This window comes from Etheostoma spectabile, chromosome 8 (genome assembly GCF_008692095.1).
Source record: "Etheostoma spectabile isolate EspeVRDwgs_2016 chromosome 8, UIUC_Espe_1.0, whole genome shotgun sequence".
Lineage (NCBI taxonomy): Eukaryota > Metazoa > Chordata > Actinopteri > Perciformes > Percidae > Etheostoma > Etheostoma spectabile.
In genome coordinates, this window is record NC_045740.1 from 22,282,012 (window position 1) to 22,302,908 (window position 20,897).

At 39.4% G+C, this 20,897-nt stretch overlaps 2 long non-coding RNA genes across 2 annotated transcripts; one reads left to right on the top strand and one right to left on the bottom strand.

Annotated features, from left to right (window-relative positions):
• The first annotated feature begins 277 nt into the window (after positions 1-277).
• On the top strand, positions 278-15,959 carry LOC116694464 (uncharacterized). The gene is made up of 4 exons (XR_004333171.1): positions 278-288; positions 3,770-3,778; positions 4,774-4,777; positions 15,855-15,959. It is a non-coding gene; the product is annotated as an uncharacterized LOC116694464 (long non-coding RNA).
• LOC116694449 (uncharacterized) lies at positions 9,086-16,501 on the bottom strand. Its single transcript, XR_004333156.1, has 3 exons — positions 16,439-16,501; positions 16,253-16,361; positions 9,086-9,098 (listed from the first exon to the last, which is right to left on the bottom strand). It is a non-coding gene; the product is annotated as an uncharacterized LOC116694449 (long non-coding RNA).
• Between the last annotated feature and the right edge of the window lie 4,396 nt (positions 16,502-20,897).

Genomic DNA, 20,897 nt, shown 5'->3' on the forward strand with positions numbered 1-20,897 from the left:
CTGGAAGTGAGACTGCCTCTGTGTGTGTGTGTGTGTGTGTGTGTGTGTGTGTGTGTGTGTATGTGAGACAGGTAAGGAATTTAATGAGTCTACTCAATGAGATCAAGATTTGGTTCTCTATTTCTTAATTCTGTGTTTTCAGGTATTTGCTGAACATCTTAACGGGACAGCAATCTGAGTTACAACCTGTTTAGTCAAAATGAAAAAAAAAAGAATTTAAGTATTTATTTAACCTGCAGAGGTAGAACAAACTAAATACATGAATCAACACATTATATTTTGTCCATAGTTGACCAAACCCTTGCATTCAACAGTTTAATAAATAAATGTAAATATGTTTTAAATTATTGATAAAAAAAGAACTGAACTGAGCTTTTACCATCCTATGCTGTAAGTGTGGTGTTAAATTCAGTTGTACAACTGTCTTGTCTTGGGTTTTTGTATTGTACTAGTGGGATCAGGTTGACTGCATTTCAAATTGTGATGAGCTTCCTGAAGAACTCAAGTTAGCAATAACTGTATGGAACTCTATGGAACTCTGTATTGTGGGGAAAATATTTTTCTACTATTTTTGTGTGTTTTTCTATATAAAAATTCCTAGCACCTTTGAAAACTGTTTTATAAACAAAGTTAAGTATCATTATTACTACTATTAAGTAAAAGAAACAAACACATAGAATGTGTCTTATATTCTCTCCTGGAGGGAGCGTCTTCCTCGTCCTCCCCTCTTCCAGCTGTGGGGTGCGCTGCTGCGAGGAGCCCGTCAACTCAGAATGTAATGGACAACTGTCTCCACCTCATTACACACACACACACACACACACACACACACACACACACACACACACACACACACACAATTGTTTGTGGGTAGAACAACTACAACATACTGTTGGTTTTCAAGTATTAGAGTATTCGTATTTACTTTCACAAGTCTTGAAATTGATTTAATTCAATAAGCAGCATAGAGAGAGAGAGAGTAAGTGTGTGTTTTAATTATAAATAAATAAATAAATATCCAAAAGTTTAAAAAAAAGAGTGTTCTTAAAAGAGTATGAAAAGAGGACAAAGATGTGGCTTGCCTGATCTCTTACAGAAAATCATTCCAGAATGACGGGGCTCTGATAGCAAAGGTCCCGTCGCCTGTGGTTTATAGGGGGTCCGGGACCTCTAGGGGGTCCTCAGAGTCACTGCAGGGGGCTTCCAAATCATTCATTTTTTAATCTTTTTTTCAAAAACTAAAATGTCTTACAGTAACACAAATACACCATGCAAATATAAATCCCAACTGGTGATTGGCTTACTGGCCTATAGGTAAGGTAGTCACTGAGGTTACCCACAGATACTGAAAGAGCCGCTTTCATCTATTTAGTGTATAGGACACAACTTGTCCAGCAGGGTGTCCCTGTTGTGCTTTTGAGTCCCATCTATTTAGCTAGGAACCTTTCAACAGGTTACGGGGGTGTAGTCGGAGGAGCACTATTAGCTTTTCACAGCAAAACGCTGTATGAAATGTTTGTTAAAGCTATAACGTGTAGTTTCTGTCTCCCCCATGAGAAATTCAAAGTAATGACAACACTGTTGGCGCGTCCACATGATTATTCCTCCATGTATACACTTTAACCTCGCTACAATCTGTTTAAGTGTCTGTGTCACTCCCCGATGTAAGTTGAGTTCAGATTTAAGTTGCGCATGCTCAGATTTAAACGGTTTACGGCATAACGTGTCACACCCGATGAGAGTTGAGTCAGACCGGCTCTGGTCGAGTGCAGATGTAAGTTACACATGCTCAGAATGATGTAAAGCATAACATGGCATACTGAAATTTGTAAAATCCATGAAATAATAAACTTTTCTTATTACAAACAATAAAAATAAGAAGACAAAATAAAAAGACGATGGGAATCATTTCAGATTGTTTGATTGCTAACGTTAGCTCAAAACGCAATTTAAGTGACAGCCTTTGTTGTGTGTGACTGCTAGCTTGTAGCTAAGCTAGCAGTCATTTCAAAAATGTTTTAGCTATCTATGGTTGTTTAATTGCTAACGTTAGCTCAAAACACCATTCAACTGACAGCCTTGTTGTGTTTGATCGCTAACTTGTAGCCCGCAGTGAACAAACTTCGTTAAGTAGGTCCATTTTTACTGTATTGACATTACAGAAGTCTCTCGTTAGCATCTTGTATGCTACTTGTCGCAAAGTGACGCATGCGCAACTCACAGCTTCACTTGATTTACATCGGGGAGTGACAGTCCGGGCATGCTTTAACTGCACCTCATCCGTCAGCACTGCAAGTGGTAGTTGCTATGACACCATACAACAAAACAGCAATGCCCAAATTAGCAGGCCATCGCCAGAAAGAGCCTGCGGTCCATCTGTTTTACTCCCCGCTGAGGCAGCAGTGAACTCCGATAGATGGCTAAACAGATTCTCCATCTCCGGGCCTGTCAACACTGTGTCTTCAGCAACCTGAGTAGCGGCCGCTGGCTAACGAGAATGCTAGCTGCTAATTCCACTCGACACTGGTTACAGATAAAGTTGTCAGTCGTCTGGCGGGAACACCGTGCGTTCCTTCACTGTGACACGAAGGTCTAAATTAATATTAAGTTGTTAAATTTTACTAATTGAAAAACTGATCGGTGTAATGTTGACATCGGTCAACCAGAAAAGTTGTGAGTTAGCAGAGCGCCACCTACTGTACTGGAGGTAGATTTACTTCTGTCATTCTGATTAGTTGTGTAGTTGTGTTAGAGTGTAATTAACCTACAATTGGGGTTATATGTGTTATTATGTTTTGTCAGAAATAGCTATATTGAATTATTGTTATGCTTTATGTTAATGAATCTGCAAGATGTCCATAATAAAAACTTTGTAGTACTTAAAAGCAGAACAATGTGTCCTTCTGTCACTCAGTATGAATGATAACAACATGTAGGTTTACTAACTAGTTAATCTCCCATTGTTAAAAAAAAATCATAGAATATTGTTCCATTTTTTTTTAAATTTCCCATTCCTTTAAAGTTGGTTTAGTTAAGTTTCTTAAAAAAATAGAAAACAAATGACAAAAATAAAATAAAAAAGCTACATCATGCTGCTAATGTCCACTTATAAACATGCTGGTCATACATATCTACGTTTGTATCCACACATTCAGGAGTGTGAAAGAGCTGAAAAGAGACATGAATAAAGTTGGATTCATTATTTTTGGTTTGTGCTCACACACACACACACACACACACACACACACACACACACCCACACACACACACACACACACACACACACACAAACACACACACACACACACACCCCTTGGTTCTCTCCCCTTATCCTCGCCTCTACCTCCTCCTCCTTTTGACACTGTTTCTCCTGTTTTCCCACCTCTGCCTGCACCCTCATCCTTCTGTCATTCCTCCCCCACCTCCTTGCCTCTCTCCAGTTAAGTCATTTATTTGCCATTTCCATTGCCTTTGTCACAAAGCAGGAGTCATTTACATCTTTGTGCACTTTGTGCAAAATAAAGTCTGATTGATTTATAATGCTGAAATAGTCATTAGATAGTTGCCGGTTCTCATTTCGGAAGGTTTGAAGTATGGACACCACTGTGAAGCTACTCAAGATGAGTTTCTCTCATGGTCAATCCGTGGTTGATCACATCCATTGTTCAAAACAGGTAATCTGACCTTTGACCTATGTATAGGCCTATACTATATTAGCAGTGATTGGTCAGTGTTCAGTTAAGCATAATGTGTTTGCACATGTAAGGAGTGTGTGTGTGTGTGTCCTGGAAAAAAAGTGTAGCATTTCACAAGCAAGTTACTTCCTATTAGATTTTCTTTGTTTTAGGCGTATATTGTTAATATTAATGGACAGAGCATGTATGACGTCACCCATTGGTTTGTAGAGATTTGCGTTATTGAGTTTGCCGTTCTGGGTGCAGCCATCCTGGTTGCGGATGTGACGATTTTAGACGAGAGGCAGGTGTTATACACTTTCACTGACAATCACATAGCCACGCCCTAACCCCCCCACCGCGCTTTATCATGAAATTTAAAATCAACGAGACCATCATTCAAAAAAATGAACATAATTCTGTGTTGCATAAGACTTAAAATCAGTGACAGAGACCATGAACTCATTATGAAAATGTTTACAGAGGTAATAAATCAAGTGAGGGGGGGCGCCACTGAACGATGACGGAGTAAGACGCGTCCTTAAGAGCTCCGTAAGCCAAATCCGTTAAAAACTACCTTCAAGAGCCAACAACTATGTAGATTTTATGCTTTCACAACACATTTACTTTTAAAATACTAAGACTTCAAGCTCGACTGGATATCTCAACATGAGCAAACAAAAAACCAAGAAACCGACATCGACTCAACTAGGCCTCAACCAACCACCGGCCTTGCCTGGTACACAGACCGAGGACTCCAGCGGTGATGAAGAAGATCCATCCAACCGAGCGCTACTCGCTGCCATTACTGCACTCAGAGGTGAAATGACCAAGATAAAGGATGACATCTGTGAGAATTTGGACAAACGCATTGAGCGTGTATATAACGACTTGAGAGAGGAGATTGTTACGGCTAACAACGTCGTCCAAGTGTCTATTGCTAATCTTGAAGCGAAATCTCAGACGCAACAAGCTAAACTCACTGACATAGAAGAGGCCACCACAACACATTCTGATAGCATTAGCCAACTTGAGCAAAAGGTGGCTAATTTCAGTGCTGAGGTTGTCGATCTTAAACAAAAGAATGAAGATTTAGAAGGAAGGTCTCGTAGAAACAACATCAGAGTTACGGGTGTACGAGAAGGTTCAGAAACGACAAAACCGAGGGACTTTATTGCCAACTTGTTGAATGACGTACTATCGTTGGACGAGGCCCCGCTTATTGACAGAGCCCATAGAACCCTTCGCCAACGTTCGAACCCCTCTGACCCGCCGCGCCCGTTCGTAATACGTCTTCATTACTATCACGTCCTGGAAGACATCCTCCGCAGAGGAACCTCCAGTATCAAGGTAAACCCATAAGCATCTTCCCCGATTACCCTCCATCAGTGGCAAAGCGAAGGGCGCAATTCAACAGAGCCAGGCAACTACTCCGCAACCAACCCGGCGTTAAATATGGCTTGCTCTACCCAGCGAGATTCCTAGTGACTCACAACGGCTCCCAGTCATCCTTTACAGATCCGCAGAAAGCCGAGGAGTATGCTGAGCGTCTCACAGCATCATCATCGGGATCAACTGGAAGAAGTTAACAGTCTGATAATACATCGTGTACCCTATGTGGTGCCGTTTGTAAAGCGGCTTGTGCTGAAAATAACAGCAACATTTTGTCACATTTAGCTTTAAATAATGTTTAAAAAACTGGTATGAAATTTTGAGGGTCACTTTCTTGCACATTTACAACAATATTTGTCAACTTGGAAATATTTTAAATAGTTAAATTCAAATAATAAATGTTACACCTAAATGTTAAATGTTAAATCTAAATGCTAAATCTAAATGTTAAATCTAAATCTAAATGTTGAATCTCAATGTAAATATTAAATCTAAATCTAAATCTAAATGTTAAATCTAAAAATTAAATCTAAATCTAAATGTTAAATCTAAATCTAAATGTTAAATCTAAATCTAAATATAAATGTTAAATCTAAATATTAAATCTAATTCTAAATGTTAAATCTAAATCTAAATCTAAATGTTAAATCTAAAGGTTTCGGGTGGAACTAAATATTTAGCTAAAATGCAAATTAAATGCCGGTAACCGGAAGTACCAAAATAAAAGCTCGAGGAGGTCAGTGTATGTAGTGTCAAATAACGAATAAAAATCATCTCATCCGGGGATATGGACTCTTGAACTTGTATAAACGTGATAATAACTACCTAAAATAATAAACACAGTTGGAGAAACTGTATTTTGAAGAGAACTTCAAATACAGGGGGGGGGGGCTCACTTTGACTGATCTGTCATGTTCGCTTGCATTAAGGCCAGCTAGAGCCTATCCCCGCCCGCCCCCGCCAAGGTACGGTAAGCTACTGTCGGCCATGGTCACTCTGCAGAATGTCCAACGAATCAGCGTTAGACGAGAACATCGGCAGAGTCGTCCTGGTGGCTGAACAAACTTATTGAACAGCAACAGCCTCGGGGCCACCGCAGGCCACCTCGATAAGCATGTTTTCCAAATCACGGAGCTAGCATTGTATTGTTGTCAAGGTAGTAGCAAGTATCTACTGGCTAGCTACCGTTAGCTAGTTTAGTTAAGTTAGCCTTGACAACAGGGTTGCTAGCTCCGTGATTTGGAAAACATGCTTACCGAGGTGGCCTGCGGTGGCCCTGAGGCTGTTGCTGTCGCTGTTGAATAAGTTTGTACAGCCACCAGGACGGCTCTGCCGATGTTCTCGGCTAACGCTGATTCGTTAGACATTTCGCAGTGTGACCATGGCCGACAGTACCGTGCCTTGTCGGGGGCGGGCGGGGATAGGCTCTTGCTGACCTTAATGCAAGCGAACGTGACCAACCAGACCCCCCCCCCATCGTGGCTGGCTATAGTGGCTATAATTCCAACACCATTCATAAAAGTGACACTAAAAACTCAAAGTACTCTTCAAATACAGTTTTCACAACTGTGTTTATTATTTTAGGTAGTTATTTTAACGTTTATCCAAGTTCAAGAGTCCATATCCCCGGATGAGATGATTTTTATTCGTTATTTGACACTATAAACACACACTGACCTCCTCGAGCTTTTATTTTGGTACTTTCGGTTACCGGCATTTAATTTGCATATTAGCTAAATATTTAGTTTCACACGAAACATCTAGATTTAATATTTAGATTTAACATTTAGATTTAGATTTAACATTTAGAATTAATATTTAGATTTAACATTTAGATTTAATATTTAGATTTAATATTTAGATTTAGATTTAGATTTAACATTTAGATTTAGATTTAGCATTTAGATTTAACATTTAACATTTAGGTGTAACATTTAATATTTGGATTTAACTATTTAAAATATTTCGAAGTTGACAAATATTGTTGTAAATGTGCAAGAAAGTGACTCTCAAAATTTCATACCAGTTTTTTAAACATTATTTAAAGCTAAATGTGACAAAATGTTGCTGTTATTTTCAGCACGAGCCGCTTTACAAACGGTGCCCCATAGTACCCTACCTCGACAGGGATCCTTACAGGTTGTTGTTAGATAACATGACAAGGAAGGCAAGTCGAGAGAGACATCTATATTGTCAATAAGCTACGAGTGTTTATTCAAGTTAATATCCTCTTTCCCCCTATGGAGTGCTTTTCCACCGTCTTTTATACTCTGTTCTAGAGGTATCCAGTAAGATTAATATATAAGAACATATTGTTAAGTTTACAAATCTTTTACAACGTACGATTACTATACAAGTTTTACTTATTTTCTAATTTTCTTATCTCCATATATAACCTACAAATATCTTGTTCTGCGTTACAAATGGCCATGACTTTATAGTTAGGGTTGAGGGGCCTCCCCCAAAAGGAGTAACAGTCTTCATAAGTTAAGTTACTCATTCAGGGAAGTTTCGTTTTTGTTTTTTGGCCTTTTCCCGCTAGCTGTTTTCCTGCGGCTACTCTAGATTAGCCTAAGGTATTTAAGTCTATGTTGTTCACTTGTTGTTTAGTATGTGTGTGTTTGTAAGTATGCGGAACTACAAACTTTGTGCAGCAATAGAAGATGATCTCTTTTACTATAATACATATAGATACTTGATTTCCTATTTCACTCATATGTCAATTTTCCTTCCTGTTGCATATGACGGACGTACTGAATGCTAAAAACTGAGTGACATTAACAAGTTGGAATGTACGGGGCGCAAACATCCCGGTGAAGAGAGGTAAAGTTTTGAATCATTTAAAGTCATTACACTCAGATATATCCTTTTTACAAGAGACACATTTAAAAAACAACTTTCATAACAGACTGAAAGCTAAATGGGTAAAAGAGATATACCACACGTCCTTCTCCACAAAAGCAAGAGGTGTAGCCATTATAATAAAGAAAGGGGTACCCTTTGTCCATAATTCCACCATAGCCTATAAAGATGGTCGCTATATCATTGTCTCGGGAGAGATATACAATACATCTCTAACTCTAGTCAATATATACACTCCCAATATGGATAATCCTGCATTTTTTAAGAAAGTCTTTAGTTTACTCCCCAATCTGTCACAAACTATGTTAATAACAGGAGGAGATTTCAACACACCTTTAGACCCCTTTCTTGATCGATCATCATCTCGTAAAATACCCAAAAAAAATTTCATGTGCTTTTTTAAAATTCATCCTTAAAAGTAGAATTTATAGACTTTATGGCGTTTTAACAACCCATCTGACAGGGATTATTCCTTTTTTTCGGGCAGCCCACAATCTTATAGTAGAATTGATTATTCTAACGTGCTCGACTAGTTCCGCTCACAACTGATGTGAAATACACACCATATCAATTTCAGACCACACCCCATTACTTTTAATTATTTTTGGAAAAGATAGGATCCACCCAGTAGATTTTGGGAGATTAAACCCTCATTTATTGACTAAAAAGGAGTTTTGTAAATTCATTGAAGCTCAAATAAAAGACATTTTGAAATCAATGAACCCCAGGGGGTCATCATGCACTTTATGGGAGGCTTTCAAAGCCTATCTGAGAGGATGTGAAAATTCATAGGAAGCGGCCAAAAAGAAAAAGAAGTAACTCAGTGTAAGCATCTGAAGAACAGATACAACAATTAGATCGACAGAATGCCTAAATCCCACTCCCGCCTGCGTAGAGAAATAATAATCTGAAATATCAACTCAATCAAATCTCTCTAAAAAAATTACTTCAGCTTCCTATCCTTAACAAAAATACTTCGAATTTGGAGAAAAACCTCACAAATTTTAGCTCGTCAACTTAAAAAATAGAAGCCGATCGAACTTTTCACAAGGTTAGAGATGACAGGGACATATTTACTTAACCCAAAAAGAAAAAGGGGCTTTTTTTTTTACAGTTTTTTCTGACTTGTATACCTCAAAATGTAATAGTATCCTAACCTATGATCCCTTTCTAGACGAATGAAACTTATTAAGAATCTCCCCTGAAGTTTCCCGGAAGATCAATACAGATATCCAATCCACAAAAATACAAAAGGCATAGCCTCCCTTAAAGCGGAAAATCACCTGGCCCCGATGGCTTTACCGGTTGAACTTTATAAAAATTCAGTAATTTTCTTACCCCATTTCTCCATAAAATGTACAACCAGGCCCAATTGATGGCACTTTACCACCAACTTTTAAATAAAGCTACAATCACGGTTATTCGTTAAAAAAGGTAAAAACGACTAAATGTAGGCCATACGGTCCAATTCTCTATTAAACATAGATTATAAAATTTTAAAGGAATCCTGGCCAACAGTTAACTCCCCTAATGAATAAATAGTTCACAACGATCAAACTGGCTTCCTAGCAAATAGATCCTCAACTTCTAATTTACGACGATGTTTGATATTTTATATACTGACTGAAATTCACAACGATCTAGCCATGTTAACTCTCGATGCGGAAAAAGCGTTTGATCAGATAGAGATCAATCAGATTGATCTGTTTGAAGTACTTAAATTACTTAATTTAGGTATGAGTTTCATAAAAAGGATAAGACCCCTTTTATACAATCCTAAAGCTAAATTCATAAAATCGCAACTGTCTTCCTCTTTTAATCGTTTTAGAGGAACACGGCAAGGGTGCCCCTGTCAGCATTCATTTTTGCTCTGCTATTGAACCACTTGCACAAAGTATTTGTCTAGACCCCAAATTTTGGCTATCAGACTAAGACCACAATAAATAAAATCTAGCTATATGCAATGATATTCTGCTATATGGACCAACCTTCCCTCTCTATTCCATCCATTCTTAAAAAAATAGAAATGTTCGGGAAATTTTCAGGATATTGGATAAATTGGACCAAGAGTTTAATAATGCCAGTTCATGACATCCCTCAAATAACGTTAGCAAGATTCCCCTTTAAGGTTACCACTGATAAATTTACATACTCAGGTATAGAGGTTACAAAGCAACTTTCCTCTCTCATGCAATCTAACTTCCCACCTTTATTGGAACAATTTAAAAACAAAATTCAGTTTTGGAAAACCTTTCCAATATCACTACTTGGGAGGATAAATGCCATCAAGATGATCTTTCTGCCACAAATTCTATACTTGTTTCAAAATATTCCTGTTTTCTTAACAAAATCCTTTTTCAAGAAAATTGATTCAATTATTCAACCTTTTCTGTGGCATTACAGAACTCCAAGAATTAACAAAAAACATTTAACCAAATCTAAAATGAACGGAGGTCTATCCCTCCAAAATTTCATGATGTATTACTGGGCATGCGCTTTTAAAAATATAAACTCCTTCAACTTCACCCCTAACATACTTCCCACTTGGTTAGCTATTGAAATCGAAGACTGTGATCCATATCTACCTGCAGCCCTACTACTTTCACCAACGACGCTTGACAAATCGAAGGACGTTCAAAATCCAATTATACATAATCTATTTCGTATATGGAAGCAAATCAAGTCACATTTTATCCACAAAGCATTGCCTCTTTCTTTACCAATTGCAAAAAATCCATCCTTTGCCCCTTCCAATTTAGATCTGACATTTTCTGAATGGAGAAAATTAGGATTATGTTGTATTATTGATCTGTATACTGAAGGTAAATTTGCTTCCTTTGCACAACTGCAGACAAAGTTCAAACTAAATAGCAATAATTTCTTTAGATACCTACAGGTCAGAGACTATATCCGAAAACTCATGCCAGGTTTTGAGACTCAACCACAATCTATGCTAGATGAATGTTTCACTATACCCACATATAAAGATAAATGTATCTCTAATATATATAACAAAACTACAAACAATCTCTTCCCCCTCGTCCAACAAATATAAAGATAGTTGGGAGAAGGACATGGGTATCCATATTCCTAATGACATTTGGGAGGAATCTTTGAAATACATACACTCCTGCTCCAATAATACGAGACATTGTCTTATACAGTTCAAAATTATACATAGGCTTCATTTTTCAAAAGTAAGGATCCACAGCATCTTCCCGAATGCTTTATCAAATTGTGATAAATGTCAGTCCCTCAATGCAACACTTTTTCATGTTTTTTTTTCCTGTCCTAAAGTTGCCACTTACTGGTCTGATGTATTTAATGTACTGTCAAGAATTTTTAAGATTACATTACTACCGGAACCATTGTTGATTATCCTTGGCGCATCACAGTTTTTTCGAAAATTGACTCCAGCCCAGCAGCGGTTCATTTCCTACTCTCTTATTACTGCAAAAAATTTTCTCCTTTTTTCATGGAAAGGACCAGAAATACCCCCTGGAAAAATGTGGCTTCGGGATATGTCCATTTTTACTTTTGGGAAAAATTAATTTTTGGTTGAAGGAAAATTTTCCCATTTTCCCATAATTAGGAAACCCTTTATAACTTCTTACAATCGGGATCTGTATAAAACCCTTTTTCCTTTCCCCCTTTAAATTCCATAAAAACCTTATTGACTTCCCTGAAAACTGTTTTCCGCTTCCGCTCTTTTCTTTTTTTGTTTTTTTTTTTTTTAATTTTATAAAAAAAAATTTTGGCCCCCTTTTTTTTTTTAAAAAAATTTGGGTATAGGATATATAATGTTTCAAAAAAAAAGTTACAAAAAATAAATAAAAATAAATAAATAAACCCAGGAGATTTGGGCCCCTTTTCTCACAGACTTAAACCGGATCTTTTTTTGAAAACGCCGTTCGCCTCCTGCGGAAATTTCCCGAAAAAGGCAGGTCTAAGGCACACTCGCCGAACCGCATGTTTTTGGGCCCAAAAATATTAACGGTCTTGGTGTTTTTTTAAAAAAGGTTTTTTAAAATGCAAGGCAAGGAAAGGGAAAGGGCCCCCTTTAAATTTTTAGCCCCTTTCGCAACAGGGCAATTAAAAGTGTTTTAACACAAAATCTTAAAACAGTTAAAACCCCAAGTACAAATTTTTAAAAAATCAAAAGCTTTAAAAAACTTTTAAAACCCATAAATAACATTTAAAAAAACCCCAAATGAAACATTGACACATAAAACCCAAAAATAAAATTCCCGTGCACAATAAAAAAAAAAGAAATGAGCGGGCCCTTTTAACAAAAAAAGGGGGCCCAGCCCCAAAAGAAAGGTTTTTAGCCTTGTTTAAAAAAAACTGGGTAGCCCGGTCTTACAGGTTTCTGGGAGTTTTTTTCCATATAAAGGCCATAAACCCTAAAAGTTTCTTCACCCCTGTTTAGTTTGACCCCGGGGGACAGAAATTTAACCTGCCCCCAGTAACCTTTAAGGCCCGGGGGGCCCCATTTTAGGCAGATCAAATGTAATTTTGAAACCTAAACCTTTAGGGATTTATAAGTGAAATTTGTAAAAGGCTGAAAAACACTTATTTTTTTGGGAGTTTTGGGTGTGTTTTTGGGCACTTTGGGTGGAGTTTTAAAACCCTTCGTTGCCATAAAAAGGGTTTTTTGTGTGTACCCCATTTTGGAAAAAAACTGTAAGCAAAACTGGATAAACAGAAGAAAACACTTTTAAAACGTGAAATAAAAAAATTCCTCTACTTCTCCCTCATTTTCTGCCAGCCTGCCCTATACTCGACTTCTTCTCTCCCCTCGTTCGTCTTTCCCTTTTTACCTTTCGCCCCCCCTCCCCCCCCCTCCTCCCCCCCCTTTCCTGCTCCCTACTGGATTCATCAAATCAATCCTCCAACTTTTTCGCTGCCGTTTTGTGTAGATTCACGGATTTCATAAAACTGGAAACTGTTTCTTTTACATCAAAACCCCCCCCTGCTGTGTGAGGTCGGGCCTGGGGGGGAGTTTGTTGTGCCCCCAAAAACTTTTTCCCCATTCCTTCATGTAAAGGCTTGCCACACCCCACACCACACACCACAACCCCCCAACACACAAACTTTTGGGGTTTAATTGTTTTGATAACCCTTACAATAAAAAGGGCTCTAATTATTACATGTTTGGCTGTTGGAGTGTGTATCTGGCACTTCTGGCACGGATCATGCGGTGAGAGTGTTTGTATGTGCAGCAGTGTGGGGTGTGGCACCAGGGGAAGAAGGTTTGATGATTTTGAAATGTGCTGCTGCTGTGTGTGTGTGTGTGTGTGTGTGTGTGTGTGTGTGTGTGCGCGTGCAAGCCTTCACGTAAAGCTGAATGATGGGTGATGATGTCTCAGTCTCAGTCTCGAACCTCATTTGCATATGACAAGGGGTCTTTTGTCCTTTGGTTAATTGAAAATCATCTATTTGAGAAATTAGACTACTGCTATGCAAAATGCATTACAGACAGACACCCAGAAATTACTATAGAATTCTCATGTGTTTAACAAATAGCACACAAAAATTGTTTTTACAGAAACGTGTTAACATTTAGGGCTACCACACAAAGATAACTCCAAAGAGCACATATCTGAGATCTTTATAAAGTATGTCTTATTAAAGCATGACATGGGGGACTTAATATTCAATACATTGTCAGTTAAAGGATACTTTCAGATTTCCATGTTAATGCGATACTCACATGCCCATATGTACATAGGGAGAGTTATTGGTGAAGGATTCAGCTATGGTGACGCTAGCGACGCTAACCCGACGTCACGACCAAACCTTAGCGACTGCTGCAGATTCAATAGTTTTAAACTTCAACAGAGTACCCGCCTTCAAGGAAGTTAACACTTGTCAATGGAGAGTGGCCAGACTCTGTACAAGTGAAATGTACGATAGTCTGGTAGGACCGGACTTCCGTTAATCTCCCGTCTATTGTAGTAAATAATTGCCACCGTAATAACTTTTCAGTTTTAAAATCCCTTCCTGTGATATTATAAAACCACTGTGCAGTGTTGTGATGTCTGATGAGCCTTTAAAGTCATGGATCTGTGCCGGTACATGACGCAACACACCACCACCACCACAGCCCCTTGCTTTGTTTTAATGCAGGGCTGTTTTTTTTGCAGTCTTAGTGCTTGTATTGGCCAATCAAATATACATGCAAGATCACAGTCGCGATAGATGACTTTGTAACGTGAACAGCATATTTCTACGGTTTACCTTGCAGTCTGATCCCATGGTAAGAAATGGGGGGCAAAATCTACAGTCCTTGTTCTATGCAAAGTTCATCTGGAGATAATACGATGATTTATCAACCTGAATTTGCCAGATTACATTGGAATTTTCCAAAGTTACAGTATTAGGAATTTTCCTAATGAGAGCAGGTGTGCGCATTTGAAGTTTAACGTTCGTAGTCCCCAGAGAAGGAAGTTAGTAATTTTCATGACAAATTGAAACATAAGCAACCAAAATTGCTGAATGTTTTTTGTTGTGTAAAATTGGTTGTTATTACTGTGACTTCCATCATATTTTTCATAGTGTCAAAAAATGTTATCTGACATTGTTGTTCCATAGCTAGCCCAGAGATTATCGGTTGATGAAATTACTGTTAGCAAGGGGGGTTAACGCTTTTGCAAGGCACCGTATTTTTTATTTTATATAGACTGAGATTCATATATATAGATTATATAGATTCATATTAAAGGCTGAGCCTCCCTAAAGGTCTGATAGCCCCTCATAGTATATATTGAGTTGGGTAATATAGTTGAGATCATCTTCACAATGCCAGCAAAAACACAACAAGATCAGTTCATAAACAGAGGTCACAATCCCTTCCTAGTATAAAGAGGCTGGCCGTCTGACAGAACGCCTGGCTAACTGTTTAGCAGCCTGGTTTGCTGGCTGGTTATCTGTCTGACTGCCAGGCTGCTGGGTGTACAGAGTAGGCAGCTGGTTGCTTTTCTTGACTGTTTGACTGACTGCTGGTTTACTGAGTGGGCGGCTGGCTACTTGCCTGCCTGCCTGCCTGCCTGCCTGCCTGCCTGCCTGGCTGACTGACTGGCTGGTTGACTGGCTGGCTTTGTGCCTGCTTGGCAAGCTGGCAGCCCCAGCTGTGTCCCGAGCCAAGCCCCTACGCCCCACCAGATCTTAATTGGGTTAAGTTTGTCCGCCACAGATAACACATCCTCTTTCTTTCCCAATGTAAGAAAACAAAAAAAATGGCATTGGCACTAATGACGCTCTTTAGTGGGGTTCTTTTCTGTTTAGGTGGAGGGAAATTAGAAAGAATGGGGTGGGTTCCCCGCAGAGGGAGATTGCCAAGGGAAGCATGCTATTGTTTGGAGCCAAGCGTTCAATGAGAACAGAGAATATGAAGAAAGAAAAAGAACGAAATAAAGTAGATTTGGTTTGTGCTGTAGCGCTGTCACATTGCCACTGTTTCTTTTTTACTACCCCTTGTGATTGATGCAGGCAGGACCTTGAGAGATGGAGACACGCACACAGGAATACAAATGTGTCATTGTATGTGCGCATACCAGTTGTACACATAATTTCTCACTTTTTCGTTAAAGCACACACAAAGAAAGTGTTCTGTAATTACTTTGGCTGCACCAAGAAATTGAACGGTTTTCGCAGTCACAGGTATCTTCAAGGGAAGAGAGGTGTGTGTGTGGTGATGGCCACTGGTGAAGGTTTGGTTTCAGGAGTGGGGATGGGGGGGCCCAATTTAGTCCTTTGTTCTGCAAGTATGCAAATAAAACGTTTTCCCATTTTGTAGTCTAAACAAGAATAACCAGGCTCTTTCCCAAAGGTAACAAAATCTGCCTAGCAGCCCATCTAAGGCTCACTAAATACATCAGCTGTGTTCGAAACCGCTTCCCACCACGGGAATAGGGCATTAAACAGTGTGTTCGCCATTTTGTAGTGGGGTTTTAATTCTCAGCGGTTCGTTTCATTCACTATATAGTCCACTATGAAATACCCACAATGCACAGCTAATTTGTGCAAACATACGATCCCCCCTTCACTTTACTCCTGTATAGCACAATGCAACGCAGACGTGTTTTACGGGAGGAGATAAGAAGAAGCCGAGTTAACGTCTTCTTTTCCACTATGGCCAAAAGAAAGAAAGGAAGAAAGAAAGAAAGAAAGAAAGAAAGGCCGCAAAACAGACGGACGTTTTAGATGAGTGAGTCAAGCAGCCATTCAAAGCTGGCTCTATGTATTTGGCACAGATATCCACCAATCAAAAGGAGCGAGCTGGCGGTCTTTTGTTGTATCTCTTTTTATTTATTAACACCCACACAGGTGTTTATAGTTAATGTGGCTGATTGGACCTTTTCCAGGACGTGTGGGTGTGGTTAGACTGAGTGATTGACATCTTCCTGAGTCCACTGTTAAGTGTTGTTGCGCCTTTTAGAGCATGACAAATGACACCTTTGTAGAATGACTTTGTGACCTAATAAGATGCCGTCAATGCTCCGGCCCACCTTCAACCTGAAAATAGTCTTATCACCCAGAATAACTGAAAACACCTGTGGGTGTTCAGAGGCTTTAAATCCCCAAACTCAACACTGCCCTGTCCTCTGCATTTTTGGGTCCACCATTTCTTCTTTATCCGGACAATGACGTTTTACAGTGAGAATCAGTCATACAACTGCACTTAGCATTCAGCACCCGGCCATTTGTTTGTTGATGTGTTTTTGTTTTTTCATTTATATAGTCAATATCATAATAACATTAGCTAGATAATTGTATTGTAACAATTTTAAGCACAGTAACTTACAAAAACTTTTTTTCCTTTATGTCAAGGCTACTCAAATATAGCCTGCAAGTAAGCCACCTTCAGTAAAACCAACAAAATAAATATGCTGTCTGATATTGTACCCTAACCTTTACAGAAAGCAGTACATACATGTACCTATTAAGGCTTTGGAAACATATGTGTACCATTTTGAGCCACTAAAGGTACATACACTTACCTTGAGGTCCAATAATTAGCCCTAGGGGGTACATACAGTGTAGATTGTAGGCTACCTTGGGGGACAGAAATGGACTCCTGCTGTACCCCAATTTAGTGTATAGGGAACAGTGAGTGAGTGAATGACGGAACAGTTTGGAACACAGTTATTATATCATATTTGTTGATTTTATGCAAAAAAACCAAAGCGTAAAAACGCCACATTGTGGTTTGTGAGCTGGAACTATTCCTTGGCTGGATCAGGCTCTTCCTAAAATTCCCTGCTGGTTTCCTGGCAACCTAACAGTAACATAGGGTATTAGTGAGCTTCAGAGGTGTTGGTAGGTTTATTACCTTTGGATGGAGCCAGGCTGGCTGTTTCCCTCTGCTTCCAGTCTTTATGCTAAGCTACAACCCGTTCTCACTCAGAATGCGTAAAATATGGATTTTTGGGCAGCGGCTGTCTGCGTCTGATGCGACAAAAAAAGGCACCCTTCAGCGGGTGTGTAAAACATACTGGGGAGAGCAGCATCTAGACGGGGTTTAGCGAGTAGTATGTATGTAAGGCGGCAATTCTGCATAGGGAGGTTGGCCGGGATGGTGGATGGTTCAAACACAGGACTTTCACCCAAGAGATACCAAGAGATCCCTCTCGTGTCCTTAACCTTAATCGGACCCATAAGCCCACCCACAACCTTTCCCCAAACCCAACCAGCCCAGACTTTCACCCAGGAGAGCGAGGTTCCTTTAGCGTCCATAACGACAAAGGCACCTGACCAAGCTTCTGTATTTTACGAGAATGTGTTGTAAGCTAAGCTAACCAGCAGATGTCTTTAGCTGGAGACCAACTGCACAGACATTAATGTGGTCCCAATTTCTCAGTGGTGTATTATTCCCAAAATGTCGATTGCTTTAAAGGACTGGCTTCCATTTTCATCCAGTGCCTCAAACAAAATGAAATATATAATAATCTACTAATCTTAAATATAAATAGGAAAACAATCTCAGTGAGCCCCTAAATGTACTCTGTACAGCCCCATACACTTATTGGATACGTGACAATTGAAGGGAAGTTACATTTATGAACAAACCTATATTCATTTACTTGTAACCCTGAGCCTTCATTTGTTAAACAGTGCCATCAACATAATGGCACTAACAATAACCACAAAGTGGTTAAAATAGTGATGATCCTCATATCAGCAAAATCATAATCACTGTCAGTGTCATCATCATTATCATTATTACCATGTTTTGTTTTCTATAGAGATTTCAGACAGCTGGCAGTCAGTCTCCACTCCATTTGTCTCTCACACACATCCATACACACTAATACCTCAGCAAAGAACAAAAGGCTGAACAAATGCTCAAAACAAATATTAAAAATAACATTGATCTCTTTCCTGTGTCTCTATACTGAATATTTATTATTATTATTAATTCGGTATGGAATAACCACAGGCTAAATGTTCTCCCTTCTTCTCACCTCTAGATCAGATAATGAATGCAGCGCGCACACACACACACACACACACACACACCCCACACACACACGCACACACATTTAGAATAATGTAGAAGATCAAAATACCTTTTACCCGCTGCTGAACTGCATAACAAATAGCAATTACTTTAGAACACACATGTATGCACGCACGCACGCACGTGCACACACACACACACACACACACACACACACACACACACACACACACACACACACACACACACACATGTACTTTACACCTTTGGCATTGTGCACCCACGCCACATTAAGTGGAGACAAAAAAAATCTGGCTTTGCAGTATTTAAATCAGTTATGTGTCTAATTATTCCATATAAAAATAGCTGATATCTAGGGCAAAAGCAACGAGATGGAACATTGTTGTCTGCAGAGGGGAGACCTAGTGGAGCTGGCGAGAGTTCAACACAGCAGAAGACAGGGAGACGGAGAGATGGGGAGGCAGAGTGTGTTAAAGGCAGAAAGGGACAGAGTGTGCTTCAGGCTACATAAATATAACATGAACTCTATCCACTAGTGGCAGGCAAGCAAGCAGCACAATGGGCCAATGTTTAGGAGCGCTTTGTGAGGGTGTGGAGAATGCATCGTGCTACCTCCTCACCTCAGAATTATCAGGCTTTGATACCTGAGAGACAGAAAGAGTTGTACGAGGGAGAATGTGTGTGTATGGACGGAAGACAAAAGGAGAGAATTTACAAGACAAATGCAGTTTTTTCTGCAGGTTACACTGATATAGATGTCCTGCATCCAGCTCTCAGGAGAGTCTGACCCTGACTCTGCACTCAGCAGACTTTGCTTGTCAGCTGAGGATGCTCATTGATTGTCATTGACCATGTCTCACTGTCCTGGTAACACAGTTGATTTAATGAATGTATTTCAAAACCTTGGTGCCTGATTTCTTTTGCACATTTCGCCCTCCGTATGTCCATGCAAAATATTCAGATTTTTCTCATACAACATACATAGGAAGTAATTCTTCAGAAAGCCAGCAATGTCATTGTTGGCAGATGCAGTCATACATTCACGTCGCACAATTCATTGCTCACCGAGCTCAGAACAATAGTCACACTACCGATATCAAGTGCCAGAAAAGCACTAAAAAGAACAAAGGAAAATGCCAAGAACAAGACAAGGTACAGTGATGGAAGAGGAAATGGAGGAGATCAAAAAATCCCTGAGCTTTATCACAGAGGAGGTAACCAAACTCGCCAAACAAACAAAAGTTTTTGAACTAATGGCTGAGGTATAACAACTTAAAACACTTATCAAGGAAAAGGACAAGAAAACTGAGGACTTAGAAAAAAAGATCGACAACAATGGAACAACACACACGGATGGAAGATGTGATTATAATCGGACTGGAGACCAAACACCAAACTTACGCAACATCCAACACAAACAAAGGTAAGGACGCAGTGCAAGAGTTGCAATCATTGGAACAACAAGTCATTCAGTTTTTTGAAAAACAAAGCATGTCAATTGACAGCAAAAACATCTCGGCCTGTGCTATGACACCCTTCACTGGAAGGACAGTAGGCCTAAAGCTAAGGCCATAACAGTTCGCTTTGTGAATCGGAAAAGTAAGGAAAAAAAACTGTCTGGAACTGGTGTGTACCTAAATTAACACCTGACCAAAAATAACACGGACGTCGCCTGGCAGGGACACATTCTACAGAAGTAAAACAAAATACAAGCCACCTGCACGAGAAATTAGGCTTGTTTGAGAAGAGCCAGGTCTGTGCAGAATCAATCGCCGCCCGTTGCATGTCGGTTAGATTTGCGTCTGACTCGATCCCGACTTGCTCTGACGTCATGCACACATGGGCAACGATTATCTCACAAGACTAAGGCGGTTACAGGTTTGAGATCCAGGCAGTGCAGTTGCTTTTCACCAACTGCAAGACCCAGGCGAACCCAAGGGCATACTGGGAAACGTTGGCCTCTCAGCTGACCTAACAGCTGATTTGTTTAGAATTTACTACATGATGACGTTTAATATCAACTTTATTGTTTTTGAATTGGAGGGGTTTAAACTGTTATTTGTCTGATTTAAAGACTTATTCTGTACAGAACACATGTTGTGTGGTTGATAGTGACGTTAAGAAATCAGAGAGACTAGATCCGTTCAGATTACAGATCATATACAATCTGTTGTTTATTGACATCAGCAACAGATAGCATGTAGAGCATTTTGAGAGCTTGAGGATTTTATTGACCCCAAAAAACAAGGTTCACACCATCAAAAAGAGTCCTGGGTGCTGCAGGCAAAAACTGGACCCAGAATGAATAACAAAGAAAAGAACAGGATACCAAAAATGAAAAGTAATCCAGAAACAGACACTGCTAACCAAAAAACTTCACGAACAAGACAGGCTTGAATACGACTGGGAACTGACACAGTACAGAAACAAACGCAAAATGTTCTGACACATGGAACACAAACACTATATACACTGGAACAAGGTAA